Source organism: Ictidomys tridecemlineatus, chromosome 15 (genome assembly GCF_052094955.1).
Source record: "Ictidomys tridecemlineatus isolate mIctTri1 chromosome 15, mIctTri1.hap1, whole genome shotgun sequence".
Lineage (NCBI taxonomy): Eukaryota > Metazoa > Chordata > Mammalia > Rodentia > Sciuridae > Ictidomys > Ictidomys tridecemlineatus.
This window is the reverse complement of record NC_135491.1, coordinates 34,855,654-34,878,826: the sequence shown is the minus strand read 5'-3', so window position 1 is coordinate 34,878,826 and position 23,173 is coordinate 34,855,654. Positions and strand designations below refer to the sequence as shown.

Genomic DNA, 23,173 nt, shown 5'->3' with positions numbered 1-23,173 from the left:
GCACTCGGACATACTGTGGAACATCCCTGCCAGGGGTCTGTAAATGAAGGACCCAGTTTTCCTTTCAGAGGAAACTCCCAGTGCTTCTGACCAAGGCAGGATGACCCACTAAGTCAATGAATAACCCATGGGGACATCCACAAGAGGCGCTCCCTGCTCCTCCACCCTGCACAGGGCTCTAACGGCCCAGTCAACATTACTCTGTAACAGTGACTGACACGGAGCCCACGAAGGGGACATCACAGTTCTCAGACACATGACGTTCCCTGGGGGCCAATCAATACGCGCTTGCTGCTGACAAGGATCTGGACAGGACCGAAAGCTGGAAAGAGGAAGTCATTCCGAAACAGCACGAGTGCTCTTCCAATTGAAGCAATGGGGAAAGAGTAAATGGATTTTGAGGCTAACTGCTGGCACGTGTGTCCCTCTGTGGGCTGTGTGGACTCTTCTTTGTGGACCAAGGCTGAGTGCTGTGGTGACATGTGCACATGCCAACCTAACGGCCCAGCCCTCCCCTCCGCCCCTTTCCATCCCTCCATTACCTTTGGTGCAGAAATACATTAATAACCATCCATTTTTATACAGCTTTATGGAGATACAATCCACATACCATGTGACCCACCCATCTAAAGTAGTCAATGGGACATTTTAGCTTATTCATAAGTCGGGGCCACCATCACTGCAATCTAATTTTGGAACATTTTTGTTGGCCACCTAAGTAACCCTCAGTGATCACTCCCCAACCCCACCCAACCCCCCACCCAATGCTAATCTATGCTGTTTCTATAAATTTCTCTACTCTAGACAGTTGCTGTAAACTGAACCACACAGTTAGGGGGTTGTTTGTGAGTGGTTCTTTCATTCCTACCACTGTTTTCAAGATTTACCCATGTTGCATATGTTCACATGGTTCACTTGTTATCCCTGAATAATATTCCTTGGTATGGAAATACCACTTTTTCATAGCCAGTCACCAGTTGATAGATACTCGTGATTCCTGTTGTAAAATCAGACTTGGTGATGGGTTGTGGGTTTTCATCCTGAGTTTGTCTAAGAAGCAGACCAGAAATAACCCTAAAGCCTTTCTTTTTTTGGAGGGGGGGTACTGGGGATTGAACTCAGGGGCCCCCGACCACTAAGCCATATCCCCAGCCCTATTTTGTATTTTATTTAGAGACAGCGTCTCACTGAGTTGCTTACTGCCTGGCTTTTGCTGAGGCTGGCTTTGAACTTGCAATCCTCCTGCCTCAGCCTTCCAAGCCACTGTGATTTTAGGCATGTTCCACGGCAACTGGCTCTAAAGCCATTCGTTTGACTTTGATTAGCTCTAACTTGATTTTTTCGAAAGCCTCCTGAGTGTTATGACCCATCAAGCGCACAGATGCCCTATCCAGAGAGACCTCACAGGGAATTGCTAGCTCCCATGGTACACAAATGGGAAACTGGACAGAACATACGAAACCAGAGAATAGGCAGTGTGCGGCTGTGATCCCCCTGAGTCCTGCGATTGCTGGGAGGCGTCTACCGGTCACAGCACGGGGAAGGAGCAGCAGTATAACATGGCAACTCACTGAGCCACAGAGAGAGAGTTGGAGAGAAAAGTGCAGAGGGAAAGAGCCCAGAGCAGCTGTGTGGGCCTTGCATCTGGTGGTGGGTAGAACAGCCAGGGGAAGGACCAGCCTGGGAGCTCAACAGGCTGCACACTTGAGCACTCTCTGGGGCTGGGGGATGCATGGGTTCTGGGACAGTCCTTGCAGAAAGCCTCGATGTTCAGCAGACACCTCAGAAGGCTCTGCCATGGTAAGAGGGCTAAATGAGCCCCTAAGTCTCCTTGAGACCTGTCCTGACGGTGCTAGATAACAAGCCTTGAAAAAAATCACAAGTAACTTAACGCCTAATAGAACAAGGCCACTGCTCAGTGAACAAGGACGACAAAATCCAACACTAGGAGAATCACGATGTCACCATCCAATGAAACCTTCCTGGATACACAAAGCAGCAGGAAAGTGTGACCCATAATGAGAAGAATTAGTCAATAGGAACATTCAGAAGTGGCAGAGGTGAGGAAATGGGCAAGAACGTAAAGACATGTATTTAAAAATATTTTCAAGGAAACTTTCTTAAAAGAAATCATGAATGTAATCAGGAGAGAAATGGAAGACACAGAAATGAAAATAAATAGCTGAGATAAAACTTTCACTGGATTAGATGAACAGATTAGACACACAGAAGACCAGTGAACTTGAAGACAGCAATGGAAAGTACTCCAACAGAGACAGAAGAAAAGGGCTGACCGTGTTAGTTCATAATGAACGTAAACCCTATGTAACAGCACAAAAGACAGGAGGGACGTACACCGTGCTGAGACTCCCACGTGAAAGACGTGGCGTGTGACCTGAGAGCACAGTGTGCATACATCATGGACTCCAGAGCAACACAGACAAGAAGGGCAGCAGTCACTCGACTCCCCGAAGAGGCTGGGCTGACCTGAGCAGCGCTGGGGGACCTGCCCCAGAGGTGGGGGACGCACTTCCAGAGCTGCTGGACCAGCTGGCCTTGCCCACATCCCAGGCCCCTGGCTGTCAACGGAATTTCCTTCCACCTGGGGGGGGGGGGCTCATCGTTTTTCTCACTTGGTTTCATTGATCTCAACATTCGCCGAGTGAGGAAGGGAGGTGGGTGTTTATTGGGCTCATTTGGCTGAAGATGAAACTGAGGCGAGAGAGTAACAGCCCCGATGTCCCTCAGCAGATTAGTGTCAGAGCCAGGAATGCAGCCCAGGTGTCCAAGACCGTGGTCCTTTACCACACCTTAAACCACGCCCTGGACGAGGCAGAACACTGTCCCCGGCCGGTGTCAGATGGTGGCTCATTTGTGGTTTGCAGAAATGATGCAATTTGGGAAAAACTCAAACTCATGCTCAAGTCATGATTATGAGTCTTGCAATTTGTTCAAGCTGTAGTTTACGACCGGGCTTGCTGTCTCAGGGCAATTTTATACCCCTCACCCCCAACTAGAAAGTACCAAGCACTCACTCAACACCAAAAACCTGGATGGTCCAGGGCGACGCAAGGAGTATTCTTCATAATCCTGCCACTCGGTGGAAGACACGGACCTTTGAATGTCAGGCCTTCCACAGCATTTTTCCATGTCACATTTCACTCTTTTCTCCCCAGCTCTGATCCCAAGCAGATCTCCTTCACAGTATCAATACGGCCCCTTTATTTTCTGTCTCCCCATGTCATTCCAGAGAGGCACAGCAGAGGGGTGGTTACAGCCTGGGCCACAGACAGGCCTGAGCCAACGCTGGCTCTCCCAGTGATGAGCTGTGTGTCCCCAGGGAAAGCTCTGGCCTCTCCAGCCTTGCTGTCCTCATCTGCAGGAAGGTGTCGTGAGAAGCGGCTCATGGCTACATGACAGGCAGCAGAGACTAGTAATGGTGTTCTCATTCCAAAGACAAACCCTCCAAAGACAATCTCCTTCATTTGTGGTTTACGACAGGCAGAATCCCACCTGCAGCCCGTGTCAGCGGGCCACCCTCTGTGCTGAGCACTTCACATACTACATCTCATCTTCTGTTCAAAACAGTCCTAGGGCATAAAAATCACTGTTGCCTCCTGATAGATCAGGAAGCCGAGATCAAGGAGGTCTGGCCACTTAGTTGAGATCACACAGCTGGTCAGTGGCAGAGCAGCCCCTGAGGTCTTACTTGTGACGGGCAGGCAGAGGCAGGGCTTCTTTCTCTGCCCTGGCCCCTCTTATCCACACTGTGATTGAAAGGTGGCCTCTGGGTGGGGTTGGAGACACACCCTAGAGGAGTTCAGTCTCATGGGACAGCCCAGGTCTGAAGCTGGAGGTGACAGAGGCCTGGACTTAGAAACCATCTCCGTGAGACGTCTTAGCAACAGTCCTTGGCCTCTCACACTGCGGCACTCCAGGTGGCGATGCTGAGTGAAACAGCATCTGGTCAAGTCCCAGAGTCATGGGCTGAGCCCCTGGATCCAACCACTCCTGAAGCCAATCTATCTCTATACTTTTGAGTGATATGAGCCAAAATAACTTCCTCTTATTTTTGTGTAAGCTAATATGATTTGCATTTCTGTCACAACCAATAGTCATGATTAAAATGTTTTGTAACTTGATAAAAAGAAATTATCTCCCAGTAGACTTATTAATTTTATTTTATCTTTACCACCAGCCTGTCACCCTCTGCTCCCTCTTCCCATGTTACCTGGCACAGGGCTGGGCTCTCCACGGTGCTTGGGGCAGGTGGGACATAATGACATAAGTCAGGTGTACACAGATGTATAAGACCTGCCCCTCCAAGGTGTGCACTAAAGGAGGCGGACAGGTGTGTGCCTGTGTGTGCTGGGGTGAGGCCACCAAATTTCTGATGCCTGCAGAGTCAGGGCTTCAAATGCAGTGAGGCCTTGCTTGCTCTGCACTGCTGCGCTCCCATAGCTCAGGGGCTTTGAGTAGGAGCCAGAACCATGGGGAGTGGGAGGGCTGACCACTGGGGGCTGTCGGCAGCCTGAGAGCTCCACTTGGACAAAAGCTGAGTTGGACTCTGGAAATCGGATCACGGCTGGGAGGAGATCTCAAGTGGAAGTGTGGGGGTGGGGGTGGCAGCCACGCCCCTGGAGCCAGGCAGGGGTGGAGGGACACCGCCCCCACCCACTCCACCCCTCTTTGCTGCCTTGGGGACCCTGCAGGAGGCCCAGACTTGGGCTTCCTCTGCTCTGCACTTGGCTGCAGGAAGACTCCCCAGGCACAGTGGCCTTATATGGTCACAGAACCACAGGCCGGGAGCTGGAAGGGACCCTGGACAATCATCTGGCTCAGCAGCCATTCTCCTTCTCTGAATCACAGACCCCTCTGAGGTTGTGACAAAGGCCAAACGCACACAGTTCTTCCCTCTGTTGCTGGAGTTTCATGAACACCCAGGCCCTAAACTGCTGGGACACATGACTTCATCTCCAGGCTGGATTAAATGTCCCTCTCCCCTCTCCCCTGCAGAGGGATGGTCCCTTTGTCCTCTGCACAATCCCTTTAACAATCCAGAACAGGGTGGGGGCTTCCAGCTGCATGGCAGGGGGTTTCCCTAACTGCTTGGTGCTTCAGTTGCCTTTCCCTGGAGATGGGCATGGGAACAGCAGCCAGCCTCACGGGGCTGTGGTTAGGACCAAAGAAGGAAGGCGTGCGCAGGCCTGCCCTCAGTGGGCGCGCACTCTGGTCAGCTGTTGCTGTGACAGGTCTCTTCAGCTTGCAGGGTCGGGAGAAAGTGCAGCCAGTTGCATGTGTCTGTCCTACGGAGGAAGAGGATGTGAAGTGGGTCCCTGGGTGGACCTGCCTCTGCCAGGAGAGCGGGAGGAAGGGTTAACTCGCTCTAGCAGGGAAAGGGAGATGAGGAGGGAGAGGGCATTCTCTGGACCCTAACCGTACTAGGATGCCTCCTACCCAGGCCAGAGAAATGTTCCTGCTTAGAGCCGACATGGCCATCTGCCAGGTGGGAGCCGAGTTCCGAGACTTGTGCATAGGGACATGGTCAGTTAGTGTCAGAGCAGGAGGGGCTTTCCATTGTGCTGCAGGCCTCTCATGTCCCTTGGTGCCCCCTGGTATGGAGGACATGGTGGGCAATGCGAGGGGTGGGGGAAGCATCAAACTGCAAAACAAAGGCTCCCCCCTCCTGTCTCACAGCCTCTTGCTGCCAATGACCTGAGGGTTCCCGGGAGGTGTTCCGTAAGCCCTTCGCTCATCCGTTCCTTCATTCCCCAATTAATTTCTCATCTATTATCCAGACACCTATGTGCCAGGCACATGAATCAAGAGCTGGGGATACGAGAGTGAACGGACAGTCCCTACCCTTGTGACTCTTGCGTTCTAGTGGGGGCACAGAAGTTGACTAAGTCATTTCTCCAGTGACTATTTCAGCCATCATGGGTAACAGGGCAGCCCGGCTCTCAGGAAGCAGCATGGACAGTGAGCGGGCTCTGGCTGGCAGGGAGCGGGGTGCTGCCCACTGGAAAGGGCCCGTGCAAAGGTGAGGTCTCCTGTGTCTTCCAGTCCTGGCTGGTCTGGGGGCAGTGTGCGCGAGGTGAGCCAAGGCAGTGTGCATGCTGGCAGGTGGCAGCCCTGGTGCGGGTATCCTGCTCTCCTGAGGTCATTCCTGGTGGTTTTCAAGGAGCAGGTGTGGAGAGCAAGTAGTGCAATGTGGAAGACGACATGAACACTAGCCAGGCTGGGGGGGAGGCAGGAAGCAGCAGACCATCGTGGAGGTGGGCACAACAGCAGGGAGGCACCGACAGGGCAGATGGCCCTGGCCAAGCCCCCTCCCTGTTTCTCTCCTTGTTGGAGCCCCCACTGCCAATGTTCTTGTATTTCTTTTCACTGGAAGGAAACATCCTGGCTGGTGGGGTGTGACCTGCAGGCAGGCTGGCTCCCCAACTCAGCCACCACCAAGAGTGGGAACTGAGCGAGAGGTCTGCAGGGTCCACAGGTACAAGGTGTGGGCAGGGTAAGGGGAGGGTCAGTGGTGGGAATGAGCTGCCCAGAGCTGCAACTCACTCAGTGAGCTCTCACTCTCCACCCATATGTCCATCTACCCACCCATCCACCCATCCATCCACCCATCCATCCATCCACCCATCCATCCACCCATCCATCCATCCACTCATCCATCCACCCATCCATCCACCCATCCATCCACCCATCCATATATACTGAGCACTTGTGCAACACTGGATGCACCTGACTCTCACTCACTAACCGTAGGGACTACAGTCAAGTCACCAACCTCTCCAGCTGCAGGTCTCTCCTCTATAAAATGGGCACCATGAGTCTGCTACCCTTGGGAGCATTAAAAAAATGTGTGAGGAGGGCCTGGCACACAGTTGGGCCCAACAGTGCCACCAATACATCAGGGTAGGCCACTAGTCTTGTTTCCCAAGCCTCCTGGGCCCCCCCTACCAGGTACCGCAGAGCTTGGACCCAACTGAATGGACTCCTGGGAGCCAGAGGGTAAATAACTGGCTCGGAGACTGCAGTGGGCAGAGGAAAGACGTGTGTTTAGCAAAGCAATTCTCTGCAGGGGCCTTGATTTCGGACTTTCCAGAATCCTAGGAGAGCAGAGGCTCTGAGACCTGAGGCCCCTGAGGGGAGGCCAGAAGGTTTGTTCTTCTCAGGAATAAAGGCAGATTCCTCCATGGCAGAGCCAGGGACAGCCCAAGGTCACTGCCTCTGTCAAGCCCCCTGTAGGGCTCCCTCCCTCTCATCCAGAGAAGGACGAAGTGCCTGGAGCAATTCATACAGAACCAGGAAACCGTAGAACGGGGAAGACACAGCTGCTGCCTTCACAGTCTGAGAGGAGAAGGTGGAAAAGAAAGAGGTAGCCAAACAAATGAATATTATAGGGCAGTAAACACAAAATAGGTACACACTGACACAGGGAAGCGGAGAGTTAGAAGCCAGGAGGTGACATGTTGAGGCCTAAACGATGAAAAGTGAACCTTGCATACGTGAGAAAGAATATTTCAGGTAGAGAGGACAGCAAGTGAAAAGGTCCTGGGGCACCTTGTGTGTTGGTGGAATGTGGAAGAGCCTATGGGCTGGAATGGAGTAAGTGTAAAAGACAGTGGGGGGACAAGGTCAGAGGGCAGCAGGGGCCCAGTGACAAAGTTTTGTCTAAACTACGTTATTAAAACAAAATGCTTACCTGTTAAAATAAAAGAAAATTCATCTGTGTACCTCCCAAACCATCCTGACTCCCACCAGTGGTTCTGCTCTAACCATGGATTTACTAAAAAATAAATTTAATTTACCTTTAATTAAATTAATTAATTTGTGGTACTGGGAATCAAGCCAGGGACGCTCTACCACTTGAGCTACACTTGCAGCCTTTTTTACGTTTTTGAGATTGGGGCTTGCTGAATTGCCTAGGCCGGCCTCGAACCTGTGATCCTCCTGCCTCGGCCTGCCGGGTCGCTGGGATTACAGGCGTGCCACTCCACCCAGCAACAGGGAGCCACTTGGAAGTGGCAGCTTTCCCTCCTGTTTCCCTGGCTTCTCCAGTCCTGACTGAAAGGCTTGTTCTCAGGACACTTAGAGATTCCAACCCACACACCTAAGCAAAAGAACAGCCTCAGCTGTCCTCCCACTACCTGGGGGAACGGCTGTCCACACGATGGTGGACCTTCCGTCTTCCTCCCTGGGAGTCCCCATGCACACAGTTTTCCTGAGTGGAGACACCCTGTACATAGACTGACACTGAACTCAGTGGTCATTTCGATAATTGTTTCCCAGGTGTCTTTATGCCAGACACTCAGTACTGCCCGCCCTATGGAGCCGCAGTCCAGCACGGGGCTGGAAGGAGCACAGAGCAGGGGCACCAGACTCAGTCCAGCCTGGCCAGAGGAGACTTGGGGTGAAGTCCTTGCTGTGGCGCCGCAGCACCCCGCGGTCTTCGCTGGTGGCAGGGTGTCCCATCCTCTGAATGCACTGCCAGTCACTCAACCAGAGCCCCTCCACTGGATCTGTTCCTAGAGGACCCCCCGATAGACTTTGGGGGGCTGCCCACTGTATTCTGCTTCCCCAAGGGGGCAGAGGCACAGTGCCTGGATGGAACAAGGCACCGGTACTGGTCCCTGGGCCTCAGTGTGAAGCCCAAGTGGTGTCCTTGGCTCCTGGAAAGGAAGACCCAAGGTGGGCTGAGGCTCAGTGGTGAAGCACTTGCCTTGCATGTGTGAAGCCCTGGGTTTGATCCCCAGTCCCCCCCAAAAAAGACAAAACCAAATAACAACAAACCCCCATCAAAAAAAAAGAAAGATCTAATTTAAAACCTTGCTGTTTAATGGTGGGTGAAGTCGTATAGTATGAGAAATAGATTATTTAAAAAGCAAATAAGACCCCTTAGCAATTAATGGTATATTTAAGACTTGATATTCTAATATTGAATATATACAGAATATGAGAGTATATTGCAAAGAATTCTAAAATAATAGTAACAGGCAAATCCGTTCTCCAGGGAAAGGACGGGTACAAAATAAGGAGTATGTCCTATTGCCAGTGACTTGCAGAAACCTATTATAAAGATGTCATTTTTAATAAGGGGTAACTCTGGCCAGAAGCAAAGATGTCAGCTGCCAATTGTCACCAGACAGAGCCAGGGACAAAGCTGGAACTTGTGATCAGTACAGAACCTCTGCTGTCATTATCTGGAAACAGTGTGGACCCTGCCCCTTCCGGGCTCCCCGAGGTGGGGGTGCACGGGTGCGGGTTGGCTACCAGCCTCGTCCTGGCATGGGCGCTCAGAGCTCTGCTCACCATAGCTCCACTGCCTTTGTTCTTGGTGGTACAGCATGGCTGCACCCAGGGGCCCCCAGCCTTGGACTTGGGCGCTGAAGACCCAGGCTCCTATGTAAACTGGCCATTAACTAACACTGCCCCCCAGGTGCAGCGGGCAGAAGTAGCCCTTTTCGGGCCAGCGCTGCTGGTCTCCGCCTGGGGTTGCACCTCGCTGTAGGATGAACTAGTCCCAGGCAGCTCTGCTGCTTCCTGGAGGGACACCTCAGGCCTCCTTGCATCTCACCTACCCTCACGTTCGACCCACGGGTCGTTCCCTGGCCTGCATTTTAGGAAAATCTGCCATTTGCTATGGTAGCTTATACCCCAATTTTGTCATTCAGGACACCTGAGGTCTAGTCTTGGCTCTGCCTAGTGACGAGGCACTGGGATTCTGACTGTTTCCTCTGTGTACTGCTCAGTCTCTCAGACAGGTCAGGTGCTGGCTTCTGCTTGGGTTGATCAACCTCCCATGTCATTGCCGAATGCAGCCTTTGTAACAGTTCACAAAACATGGAGACCCACAGGGGCAAATCATCAAGGGGGTTCTTGGAGGATAAAAGACAGAAGGGCTCTGACTAGAGACCTGCATACCTCACACATCGGGGCTCTGCTCAAGTTACCTCCCTAGACCCCTGCGTTGTTCGATGCCTGCGCTCCTCCCATCTTCCTTCATAACGTATCCCGCGGTGACGCTCCATCTCCACCGCTACCTATCTTTCCCCATGTAGCAAGCGCCAGCTCCATGAGGGCAGGGACCTGTCTGTCTTGCTTACTGACCGCAGCTCCTGACTTACAGTGAATGATGAATAAATGTTAAATGAATGCTGAATGTAACCAGCTCAGGAAGCCTTCAGCTCTAAGATGATGATTCCATGTCTGACTTACTCCTTCCTGTGAAGGTCGGAGCCTTTCAGTTGAAAGCTGGGATGGACAGCATCTCTCCTGCCCCTCCACATGGCATCATCCCTTGGGTGCTGAGCTGTCTTGCCCCAGGGCCCTGAATCTGTGCTCCTTTTTCTCAGGATATGCACTAGACTCCCTCCCCCAATGGCATGCCCCGTGTGCGCCCCTTAACCCTAACATCTTGGCTCCCATAGGGTTTGGTAGGGTCAGGACGGACAGTGGTGATTCAGCCCCCTCCAGCTTACCTCTAGGAAAACCCAGAATATTCACTGGGTATGTTGCAAAGACAGGACAGAGAGCTTTACGGATTCTGAGCCTTTGTTACAACACCTTTCATAAAGACGTGAGCTTTCGTTAAACACAGTAAAAGCCTGTGAGTGAGGCAAATTGGTTCAATGTCAATGTTACTGTCCAGATCTAAGTAACATTTCTGGTTCCCATCTGCTGGATTGCCCTTTCTTCTTCTTCTGACATAATGAAGTGAAGTTTAATATATTAACAATATTATCCATCAGGGCAGTGGACACAGCTTTTTTATTGTGTTCTGTGGAGAACGCACAACTGAGGCTCCAGGGCTCTGCTCATTTTGTTCAGTCTTTGGGGGAACACCTTCCTGTCCCACTGTCTGTGAAATGCTCGTTCATTATGTGTGTTCCCTGCTCATTATCCCCGGATGGTTCTGTTGAACCACGGACAAGATCACTGGAGCCTGCTGTCTTTGGCTGAGAGCTCACAGACGAGGCTTTTGCAAACCCAAGTCGTCTAAAACATCTTCCTTTCTGACACATCCAAAAGGCTCTGTCATCCAAGCAGACCAGGTGGGGCTCTGACAGCCTGTGGGAGGGCTCCCATCTGGGTTCCTCCCAGCTCCCTCACTACTCGCTGAGGGGCGTGGTGGTGACTCACTGCAGAACAGGCCTGTAAGTGAGGACGCACTTTGTAAATGGCAAATGAGGGCTGGAGTGGACATCTGCTCTTGCTTGGCCAGCTTCTGTTCTCCCCTCCTTAGGAGACAGAATCCTTTAGGGAAACATCATTCCTTGAACTCTGAGGACTCTGTGCCTCCTCGCCTAAGCTCATATCTGATCAGCAGTGAAATACATACCTGGATCCAGCCCTGCCTGAAGCTAGTGTTCTCCTAGGCCACCAGTTACATAAGCCAACATGTTCTAGTCACGCTGGGGCAGGTTCTTTGTAACCAGGAGTCTTGACGACAGCAGAGAAGCTGCACAGCCCTTGGGAGTTTCTTGGCTGCAGGGATCAGCCATAGATTTGCTGATCTGAAGCAGGTATCTGGTCACTGCATGGCTTCTGAGGGCACTGAGGGCTGTGACACTATGGGCAGCACCTAGTCCAGCTTCTCCTTACAGCGGCTGAGCCGCTGGGGGTAACTTCCTCTCACAGGGATCTCAGATGCACCAGCTCCCACAGCCCTGCCACCAACCCTGAGACGTCAGGAACTTTACCCCTCTTTCTGTCCCAGATTACAGACCAGGTGGCTTAGAAGCTTTTCATAGGCTCCTGTTTTTTTTCCTTCCTGTTCTTTTAAAACAAGGACTTGTTTTTCTCCTTCTTCCCCATGACTGGACAGGGAGGGCACCATAACGCCACCAACAACCTGCAGAGACGAAGGGGCATGAAAAGATTGCCTGTCTGGGTTTGCGCTCCTGGCACACGCAGGGATTCGCCCTGCTCGGATTTCCTAGCACCGCCTCAGAGGGCGGAGATCCTAGGTGTGCTTGTTCCCAAACAAAAAGTGCCCTTCTTAGCTCCCCGAGGAGAGCTCCCGCTGAAGGCATAGAGCACCCAGACCGGCTCCTCAGGGACAGCACGCTTTCCCTCCCCCTGGGGAAACGCCTGTGAAAAGTCTGGCAAAAGCGGGTCGCAGTGCACGTTCCTCTGCAGGGTGACTCCGTCTCCCTGAGGAAACAGTGGTTGGTGCCACGCCAACTCTTGCTGGACAAAGAGGGTCATGTCTGCACACAGCCAGGTCCCTGAGCCTCTGACTGTACAGATATGAGCCACATTCTTCTGGTCCTTCTGTGTCACCCCTTGTTGGACTTTTGAAAGAGTCAGGGAGAATTCCAGGGGAGGGTTTATCTTGCTAGACCAAGAAAAACACAGAGACAGAGACAGCAAAACCTGGCCCTGCCGGGCTTTCTTCTCTGGTGGTGGATGTGGCCCAGAAAGGATGCCTTTCCGAGTGGTGGATTTAAATGGCCCCACCGTGGCCTCTCGGGTTTCCCGCCCCAAGCCTCCTTGAGCAGATGGAAGCTCTTCATTAATAACCACGACAGTGTGGTCATGCCCCAAGTGACGGAGGCCTCAAACAGCCCTTTGTGGGCTTCCACATCGATTCCCTCTCGGGGAAGTTCAGGTGGGGCACGCGGGCAGGCTCTCAAGGCCAACGGCGCGCACTCCAGCGAGGGTGCGGCAGACCGTGCGGAGGGCTCTCTTGGCCCACTTTTGCCATGGTCAGGGTCAGCAGTCAGGGCCTGGGGCTCAGGTGATAGTGCTGTTGCAGCCCTGTGAGGCCAGCAGGAAGGCCGGGGGCACCTCCCTCATGGCCGCTCAGCCTCTGCTGAGGGGCTGCCCGGTGGCTGGCAGATGGGGAATGGTGACAAGCCTGTCACATGGGGGATATGTAATCTGAGGGGGACAGGCCTCTCCAGCTGCCAGTCTGAGGATCTGTCCACTCTGTCAGGTCCTCCTCCCTTGGGTTTAGGTCAAGTGGCACTCTCCACACACGCCACTCGGCTCCTGGGGGCCACAGGAAGGGCCAGCGCTGTTGACAGCAGCAGGTGAAGGCAGAGGGCTTCCTGGACATCCACACAGGTGATCCTCCTGCAGCCCTCAAGGCAGAAGCCAGGCAAGAGTCACTGCTGCTCTGCTGTAAAGGTGAGGACGCTGGGCAGCAGAAACACACGAGGTCCCTGAGGTCACGCACCCAGTAACCGTGGGGCTACCCAAGGCTCCTGCTCCAACCATACCAGGGCCTGCCTGCAGCCACCACTTCTAGGGAACATGGATGACCTCAAGTACATTGAGAGGAAAGAGATGGGCTGGGCTGGACTAACTAGACTGCTGACCAACCAGAAAAGATGGGGACAGGCATTTAAAAACTTCTATGTCCCCACAACCAGTACATTTCTATCGCCACCCTGGTCCTTTCCTTGTAAACTCTTCCTGTCTCCAAACACCTTTCCAGTTCACAGCTCAGCTCTCATCACACAAACGCCCTGCCCTGGCCCTTCCTCGGACCACTCACAGCACCACTGGCCCCACAGTGGCACAGAGCCAGACACATGGCTGATGAGGGAGGGGACTATGAATGAATGGCTGGAGACTGACTTGGGAGATCCCGGGTCCTGCCCTTTTGCCATCGTTTGCTTATTATCACCATGACCGGCTCTGTAGAGACAACTGCCCAAGACACCTCTACGTCCACTGAGCTTCAAGCTGTAACACACACAGGCATCAGGATGTAATGCAGCGGGATGGTTAGGGACCAGGAAGGATGGAGGGATGAAGTAGAGAGTAAACACTATTTTCCATCATTGGATGAGGCAAGAATGATATTCAATTCCGTAAACATTTACCCTATTCCTCCCAAGTGTGAGGCGTGTTCTTGCCTCTGATGGGTGCAAATCATGCTCTCTGACGAGGTGATGGAGTTTACGCTCCAGATGAGGCTGCCAGGACCTTGGTGCTATTTTAGGGGTGTCACTCTGGTTCCCAATGGGCCTGCCCAAAGTAGTGCCACCTGCTCTAAAGCCAGCCTGCTCCTCCTGCACCAGCTCTGCCCTGTCTGCTCGGGCTTGGACACGCCAACTCCCGCTGATCATGACCCAGCCCTGAGGCCCTTCAGAGGGTCCACAGGAATGCAGAAGCAATGCTCTGCTTCCCAGTGTGGGGCCTGTTACCAGCTCTGGGGCTCAGATGGCGGACCATCTGAAGCCAGGTGTGTACCTGATGGCATTTTCTACCTAGAACAAAGGAGAGGACTTGGCGGAGATGCCCACAGCCCAATGGGAAGCATCAGCAGGGCTCCTGAGGCCAGAGCTGCACAGGCTGTCTAGCTCTCATCAATCTTTCCCCTTGCCCTGTGCTCACCTGCCGGCCATGGAAGGTCCAGTGCCTGGCCTCTTGCAAAGGAAGTGAAGGAAACTCTGTCTCCTGGGCACCCCTTGATTCTGGGGGACTCAGTGAAAGGCAAGGGCCATCCATCCAGAAGATGCATCAGGGTCCATCAGCCCGTGGGCCCATGGGGACACTACAGGGGACTCTACACTGGCTCTTCCTGAAGGGCGAGTCCCGGGATTTTAGGAATACCCACTCCACCCTCACGTTTAGGAACAAAGTGAACGTGAGAAGGCAGAGTGAGACCATCGGTGGTCCTGCCCTGCTCCCCCCACTGCTGTGGAAACATGGTGAGGGGCTTCCACTCCTGCTGAGGCGCCATGACCCAACGCTCCTGTAGGTCTCCCAGGCACTTCCACACTTACTGAATGACAATAACCGCTCCTACTAACTACACACCAACAGTGTGCTAGGCATTTACGTGTATTTCTTCATCTACTCCTTACAGGAATACTACGGAATAAGTACCTAGTTATCCCCATTCTAAAGACACGGAAACAGTCTTAGGGAGGCTAACCAACTTCTTGGCCAACATCTCAGAATGGGGGGCAGCAGAACTGGGCACTGAGGCTAAAGTGGAGGCCCCTCTGCCTCCACCTTGACAGCCCTGGTAGTGACCGTTTTACAGTGACAGGAGGAAGTATAAATGGCTTACTGTCACATAAACTGGCAGATGTGAGCCAGAGATGTGCTTCATTTGGTCTGCAGTTGTTCTGAGTCTTTTTCTTAAGCAAACATTCATAAATCCGAAGAATTCAAAAACTGGACACACTGACCGGTTTCTTGGGTGAGGCCTGGGTTTGGCTGCCTGCTGTGGGCCATGCCAGGGCTCTCCAGACCAAGCCCTCAGCCTGCTGGCCCTGTTGACATTGTGACCTCCTCACAGAGCCAGTGAACGGCACTGGCCCAAGTTCCTGGTAGAGGAAATGTTTTCAGCACTGTGGTAGGAAGGAAAAGGCTGAACTAACGGCAGATCAATGTCTTTTATCCTGACAAACATGGGCAGTACCTGGGAATGACAGATCCACTGACCCATGAACCCCATTCAGACTCGTGAAGCAGGTCTGGCTTGCTTCCTTCTTGCTGTACAGCCTCTCTGGAGGACAGCTTACGCCCCCAGGACCTGGGCAGGTGCCTGGCTGGCTAGAAGACAACCCAGCAGGAGGCTGGCCACGGCCTATGACTGCACTAAAGTGCTGCCTGGTCAGACACATGGGCACTAATGGCAATCACGTGGCTGTGGCTGCTGAGAAGTGGCCCAGAGGCAATGGGAAGCAAACCTCTTGAGCTAGCCGGTGCAGATGCGCTTGGCCGACAAGTGACAGGCACCTTCGGCACTGGTTGGCAGTGAGGAAGGAGTCCAGTCTCCAGACACTGGAGCACCCAGGGTCAGGTCGTGGCTGCTCAACACCTCCACTCAGACATGCCCGAGGCACTGCAGGATATCCGAGTCCCTCACTGATCCACGGCTTCTCCACCCTCTAGGCACATCAGCACACCACAGCAAATATTATTGCCTATGAAGATTCAACAAGGCAACTGTTCTCTTGTTAAAGGGAGTTTAAGTTATAAGAGGTGTCAGTTACTGATAGTAACCCTGAACTCAAGATTTTCTACCTGTCATAATTGGAACTAAAAGAGGGGGAAATAGCTACTCTGTGTTATCTTGTTTTCAAATAACTGTAGAGAAATTATGTATTTAAATATGAATTAAGGGAAAAACAATGCAACCTTTAATTAAATGGAAAAGTAGAGATCTTTCAAATTAACATTAGGGGAAAAAATGAAATGCAAGATGACTACATCAAACCAGCACAATCAGGGTAAGAGGAATCATGGCAGGAGGAGGTTACAAACATGCCACGAGGTGAAGGAATGGGGTCAAGTACATCGATTAATGGACAAAATTTCTCATTAAAAACAGAAGATGTCAGATGGGGTTAAAAAACTAAAAATCCAACAAAATCCAAGTCCCAGGTACATGATGTTCATAAGAAGAATAGTTAAAATAAAGGAATAGAGAAATGTTGAAAATAAATGGGTAGGTAAACATACACAAGGCAAATGCAAACAGAAGGAGAGCAGGGTGTCCAAGTTAATTAGCTAAGGGGAAATTAACACAGCAGAGGACAAATACAGACATTTGTAATGACAAAAGGAGCATTTTGTGAAGAAGTTACAACCATCAGAAATAGGATCACATTATATAAAGGAGGTAAAAATATATAAAGTATGTATTATTAGACATGAGATAAAATACTACTGCAAAACTTCAAAGATATCTATTTCAGAAATGGAGGTATCTTGTAGACAGAAATTAAAATTAAGAGAGAATATGAATAATATAACAGTTTGAATTATGAGACGTATATAGGGCCTTACGGTCCTTGATACAGAATGGATTACTTTTAGGGACCTGGACCTTTTACAAAAATTGACCATGTATTGGATCAGAGATAAATCCTAACAAACTTCATAGAGAAAAGCTTTTGCAGACCATAATCAATAAAATTAAAGATTTTTTAAAAAAATGGTGAGAGGGTTGGAGGTGTAGCTCAGGGGCAGAGCCCCTGCCTAGCCTGCACAAGGTCCTGAGTGTGAGATCCAGCACCACAAAAAGAAAGAAGGAAAGAATGAATGAAGGACAAAAAATGAAAAGAAAGCAAGAGAAAAAGAAAAGCATTTACTTAGAAATCAAGAAACTCACTTCTAGATAAATCTAGGATTAAAGAGGAAATCTAAAGGAAAATTACAAACTATCTAGAAAGCAGTTAAAGAGAGAGCATTGCATATCAATTCTCATGAAATGGAGCAGTCATCTTCAGAAGAACTGCAAAGCCTCTATGATTAAAGAAAAATATGAAAAATAAAGGAACTTGCCCCTCCCCCCTTTTTAGTTTTAAGTTCTCCACATTTTTTATTGGTGCATTATAGTTGTATGTCCTGGTGGGATTTTTTTTTTTTTTTTACATATTCACATGTGCACACAATATAACAAGTATAATTTGGTCATCTTAAGAAATTACAAAAAGAGCAAACTATAATATGATTAAAAGCTGAAATTAATGAGATTTAAAAATAGCAGTAGAAAGTATACATGATTGCAAAAAACTAAACTAAGATAAATCTTACTAAGGCTGGCCAAGGAAAAAAGAGCAAACATTAAAACGTTGGGAAAAATATGGGAGATGGAGCCAAAGCCTCAGAAGAGAGAAACAGAATCATCAAAGTACATCGCACTCAGACCTCCTATGTATGGCCACAAACCTGAAGATCTGACGACATGAACTGCCAAAACTGGCTCCACAGAGGGGCACTAGAAGACAAAGTGCCAAGAAAAAACTGCACAGGGGACCAAAGACCTACGATTGAAAGTGGCATTAGAACCAGAGAGACTGAGTGGCTTTTACTAATTTTAAGTGACAGATAATTCCAATATTACTTGACAAGTCTGCGTTATACTAAAGATGGAGAGCTTCCCAATGAATGCTATGAAGTCACAGTAACTTCAATTACCAAAACCTGAGGAAGACAGCGTGTGAAAGAAATTATGATTCTTATTAATTAAAACTGCTGCAAATTTTATTTTAAAAAAATTCTTAAATTGAATCTAGTCAAGTATGAAAAGAAAATGTTATAACTAAATTTGTTCATTCTAGGAATGTGAAGTAGTTCAGCAGTATTAACCCATGACAACCACAAAGGGGGAAGCCAGAGGATCACACTGACAGAGGCTGACAAGGTGCTGGGTAAGATTTAGATGATCTCTGGGGGTGTGGGGGTGGGGATTCCATCCCTGCACACTAGCAGGGTGGTCCAGTGCAGTACGGAAATATCACACTAAATCCCACTAATATGTACAAATAATTATACGTCTAATAAAAATGAAAACTAAAAGGTCCACATCTAATTAAAAGCCATAAATAGAAGTTAATTACTTATATAAAATAGAAATTATTTACCAAAACTCAACAGAAAATATGCTGTAAACAGTGATATTCTAAAACTATTTCACTTATAATCTAGATAAGGGTGACAGTGATCATTATCATTCTTTATCACAATCTACTAAAACTAGCATAGTAAGGGAAGGACATGGCATCAATGTTGTAAAATGAAATATAAAATAATATTTTGATGATATTGGACCAAAAACCTAAGGTAACTATTATTTTAAAAATTTTAATATAATTAATAAGTGAATTAATAAAGGGCTGAATCCAATATAACTATTCAAAAGCATACTGATAGTTGTTTTCCTTAGCAGTAAGAATATTAAAATTGTTAAGTATTTTTAGTATTACACAATGTATATATTTCAAAACATCACATGGTAAATATATATACATGATAAATATATATCATATATATATATATATATTTAGTTGATTAAAAGTTAATCCTAAAAGAATCTAAAAAATAAGGTATTCCATCTATAAAAGCAACACATAAATATCTAGGGAGAAATTATACACAAAACATACAAATCTACAATGAAGAAAGTTAAAACTCTGTAGTGTCCACCAGTTCCATCCTTAGGTATAAGCCCAAGGGAAATGGGTGCATATTTCCCCAAGGCCACACATAAGAATGTTGCTAGCACTGCTTGTGGTGAAAGCTCAAAACCTGAAGTCACTCAATACCCATGGATTCCTTGGAGAAGGAATGAGAACTGTTTAGTCACACACTGGAATACTACACAGCAAGGAGAAGAGACAGCTGCAAACATGTTAGACAGTGTGGGTCAACAGAACACTGAGACAAGACATACAGGGCAAGGTTCATTTATATACAAAACCAAAACAAGCCAAACCAACAGTCTCTGCTTTGGAGGCCAGGCTGGTGGTTTTACTAGGTGTGTGTGCATGCGCGTGTAGGGGTGGGTGGGTAAGAAGAAAGAACATGGGTCATGTTCCTTCTTGATGGGGCACACTGAGTACCCAGATGTGATCACTTTGCAGATTTCCTTCAGGCTCTACATTAGTATTTTTGTGTTTTTAATAGGTATGTTTTACCTCAAAAGAAATTTGCTGAAGGTTATAAAACCAGATTTGAAGACATATTCTTGAATGGAACATTTGGCATTATAAAAATGCCCCCATGTGATAAGAATGTAATACAATTTTTAATTAGAATTTCATCATATTATTTTAAGTTGGAAGTCCGATCCCAGGAGAGCGGACATCTCCCTCCCACCCTGTCCTGGGTAGGAGTGGAGGTTCAAGGTCTGGTTCCTCTCTCTCACACAGCTACCCACGCATCACTTCCCCTGCTTCCACAGAAGCTTAGAGCCTTCAGGTCAGAGCTTGCCTGTCCAGGTCCACATACCCCCTAGTGGGACTGAGCCTAAGAGGGACCCGGCAGGGTGGCATACAGCTCGGCCTTGACATAGCAGGGTGGTCCAGTGCAAGCACCTGCTTTTAACCCCTAACACCAAATGGCCAACACCTGCCCTCTGGGTTGTCAAACATTTTCATTTCTCAGATTCACTCTGGCTTGCTTTAGAAGCTTCCCAAGCAGCCAGGCATTGTGTTTTGGTTATCTTAGTCATCAGCACACACCCTAGTATGGAGAAGGGGCAGCTACTCTCTTCTCTCCATCTTCCAGGCAATAAAGCACAAGTCTGAAAAGGATGTCACTTGCTCAAGGTCACCTGCCAGCAAGCAGCCATGCTGAGCGCCAGTCCTCATCTTCTGACTCCACCTCCCAGCCTTCCTTCCTGCTAATCTTTGTGATAAGACAAAGTGGCAGGATAAGTCACATGGTGCTGTGGGTGAGATGGAGGAATGGGGGTGAGGGGTCCTGGCACCAGATCCAGTCCTGTAGAGAATCTCTCTGAGAGAGACCAGACCAGAGGGGCTGAGGCTGTTCCCTGCTCAAATGCTTGGCTCCAGAGATGGCTGCTGCTATCTAGTCAGACACTCAGAGGTCAGGTGAGAGCAATTCTCTAGCAGAACTCCTGGCAGGACATAAGCCCTGGCCCTAAGTCCGACTGCAGCCTCAGGATCTGCTCCAGTCACGGCACCTCCTCAGGGTGACTTGGATGCAATAGGTTGTCTTTCCAGTTTGAGGACAGGGTACGTGAAGCAGGACAGCAGGACTGGACTGGGCTGTGGCCAAAGGAAGGACATGAGGGCACCTGTGAATCCTCTGGGTCTTCCTGGTGAAGGTGTGTGGATGAAAACTCAGCAAGGATGCAAATGCGCAGAGAGGGCTGGCACCCAGGAGGCCTCGGGTGGGAGAGGCGAGCAGCCTCACTATGTGAGCATGCCAAGGAACAAGCGTGCCACAGGAACAACCTCCTGTCTTTCTCAACCCAACCTGGGGAAGGTAGCATTCGAGAGAATGAAGTGGAGCTAAGGGAGATCACGTCACTCGCTCAAGGCCCCACAGATGAGAGGTGGGGGAGCTGAGCCTCTCCTGACTGGGAAGTCTACTTCCTCTGGACTTGGGACGGCCCTCTCTCCTTGCAGCCTAGTGCCAGGCAGAGGCTGGCCAGAGCAATAGTGCACACCGTACTCCCTCGTCCAAGTAGCTTGGCATCAGGGTTCCAGCCTTGGGGACTTGTAGTCAGAAGGCCTGGCCTCACAGAGGCTGTTCCCTTCTGACTGCAATATTGCTCTGCCATCCCAAACTAGTAACCGGGGGGGACACAGTATAGCACCTAAAATTTACCCTGTACCTGCAGATACGTTCTCAGTGAGTCATGAACACACATTTCTGGCTGATGGAGAATTCCTTCCACCTTTCTCTGTGTGGTCCTTTTTGAGGGTGGGAGGGTGGTCTCTCATGCTTCTTATCACTTCTGCCCATTATGTTCCCCCCCCCCATCGCAAACAAGAAGGGCCTCAGAGGACTGGAAGCCTCTGGTTTTGTTTGGGTCCCAAAGATACTTATATATACACCCATAAACTTAACAGGTACTTTAGGGTCCCCTCTGGAGCTACGTGTTTACCAGAAAAAATGGCAGCCTGCCTAGATTGGAGATGGGGATCAGGATGAATGGGGCATTTGAGCAGGGAGTGATGGACACTGCTACAGGTACTGCAAGACTCCTACAGGGAGAAGCTATGGAGTGCAACCTTTAGAACAGATAAAACCCTGTCAGCCGATGTGCAAGACCATTAGCTGACAGCGGTGAGGGTTGGCAAGGTGAGCTGCGCAGGCAGATTCTCCTGCAGGCAAACCCTTCTTTATAAAGGAGGCTGTTAGGAAAATCTAACTCGCACTTGACCACCTGGGGCTCTGTATTACAAACCTTCCTAGGACCCAGCTCAGCAGAAAGGGAAAATATTTGCCAACTATCTTGTGAAAGTTAATTAACTGTTATTAAAACATGCCCTTGAGCTTAATGATGTTCTTTATTTTACCATTTACATATCGCAAGCCTTCAAGTGATGGTGACTTCTTGAGCTGACTCTTCAACTTGATTTCATGTGTGGTTTTAAGAACTTCTCTCTTCAAATATTGCAGAATCTGTGAGTCAGATGTAATGGGCAGTTTTGCTGGCAAAGTAGGCAAGAACACTGACTAGACTGGGGAGCTGAAGTCATTCTAGGTTCAAGCCAGACCTGCCAATTCCATCTAGATGGCCATGGATAAATCATTCACTTTCTGTAATGCTCAGTTTCCTCTTGCACAAATAGCACAATTCCCATGCAGCTGCATTTACAGGGACATGATGAGTGTTAGTGATAGGTCTGTGACAGCCCACTGTGGGTGCCAAAACAAAATGTTAGATATTTCTCAGACTGGGAGGTAGAATCTGGGATTGGCTGTTTGCAGCTTGGATTACTGAGTGCCCATTCTTTCATCTGTCTGCCAGCCCCATGTCTAGAGACCGCTCTTCCCAGGTCTTGACCAACACGGATGTCCTTAAGGTGGGGTTTGTGTCAGCATGCTGCACCCCTCAGTGGTGGTTCAGGGTGGGAATGCGAGCCAGATGGAATCAGTGAGAGGCAGTGTAGAGACATTCTGGGACGTCCAGTAAAGACACTCATACTTTGCATGGGAACTTGAAGCTGAGGCCAAGTGGCCTGAGGTTAAGGCTGGTGTCCTTGTCCTCAGCGGTGAGCTTGGCTGAGAGTGAAGTTAACACAGAGGAAGGCAGGGCCCACCGAGGAGAGGCACCAGGTCCTTGTGACATCTTTGGAATCCTGGGTAGCCTTTTCTGTGATTAGAGTTTCTATGCTTCTTTTTAATTTAATCTAATGTGGACAGGATTTCTGTCATTTGCAACTGATACCCAATCTGAATGAAAGCAGGGATGACCAGCAACCAGTACCTTTCTGGCTATGTTTTCCAAAAGAAAGCTCTGTCCGGTGCACTCTGCTTTCTCCCCAAGGGTCACCCCACTAAACCTAGCATGCACACAGGGCCCAAGCTGAGGACATTCCACTTTCCCTACACGTGGAATTGCTCATGAGAATACTCAGTGTCCTTTCCTCAAACTTTCTCCCCTTCAGATGGACTGGCCTTCTAGGTCTGTGGTTTGCAAGGACTGGTCAGGAGACCTCTGTTTATTCAAGGCCACCAACGATGACTGTGGCGATGGTTCCTGTCTGGCTTTTGTTCCCTGCCACACTGTACATAACTCATCAACCCGGCCCACGTGTCTAATGGACAAGCCTGGTACCTTCCATGCCTCTGTGTTTCTGCACAAGCTTTTCACCCACCTAGAAACCCTCCCTTCCTACTTCTTGCACCAACTCCTCTGGCTGTTTAAGGTGGGCAGACACTGCTGTGTCCCCCATCCACCATGTTTCTCCTTCTCCTTGCTGGCCAAGTCCCA

At 49.7% G+C, this 23,173-nt stretch overlaps 1 protein-coding gene across 2 annotated transcripts in view; it reads right to left on the bottom strand.

The window, feature by feature from the left end:
• Positions 1–23,173, bottom strand: part of Gnao1 (G protein subunit alpha o1) — a 156,551-nt gene that overhangs the window by 76,756 nt on the left and 56,622 nt on the right. The gene's annotated exons all lie outside the window — the stretch shown is intronic.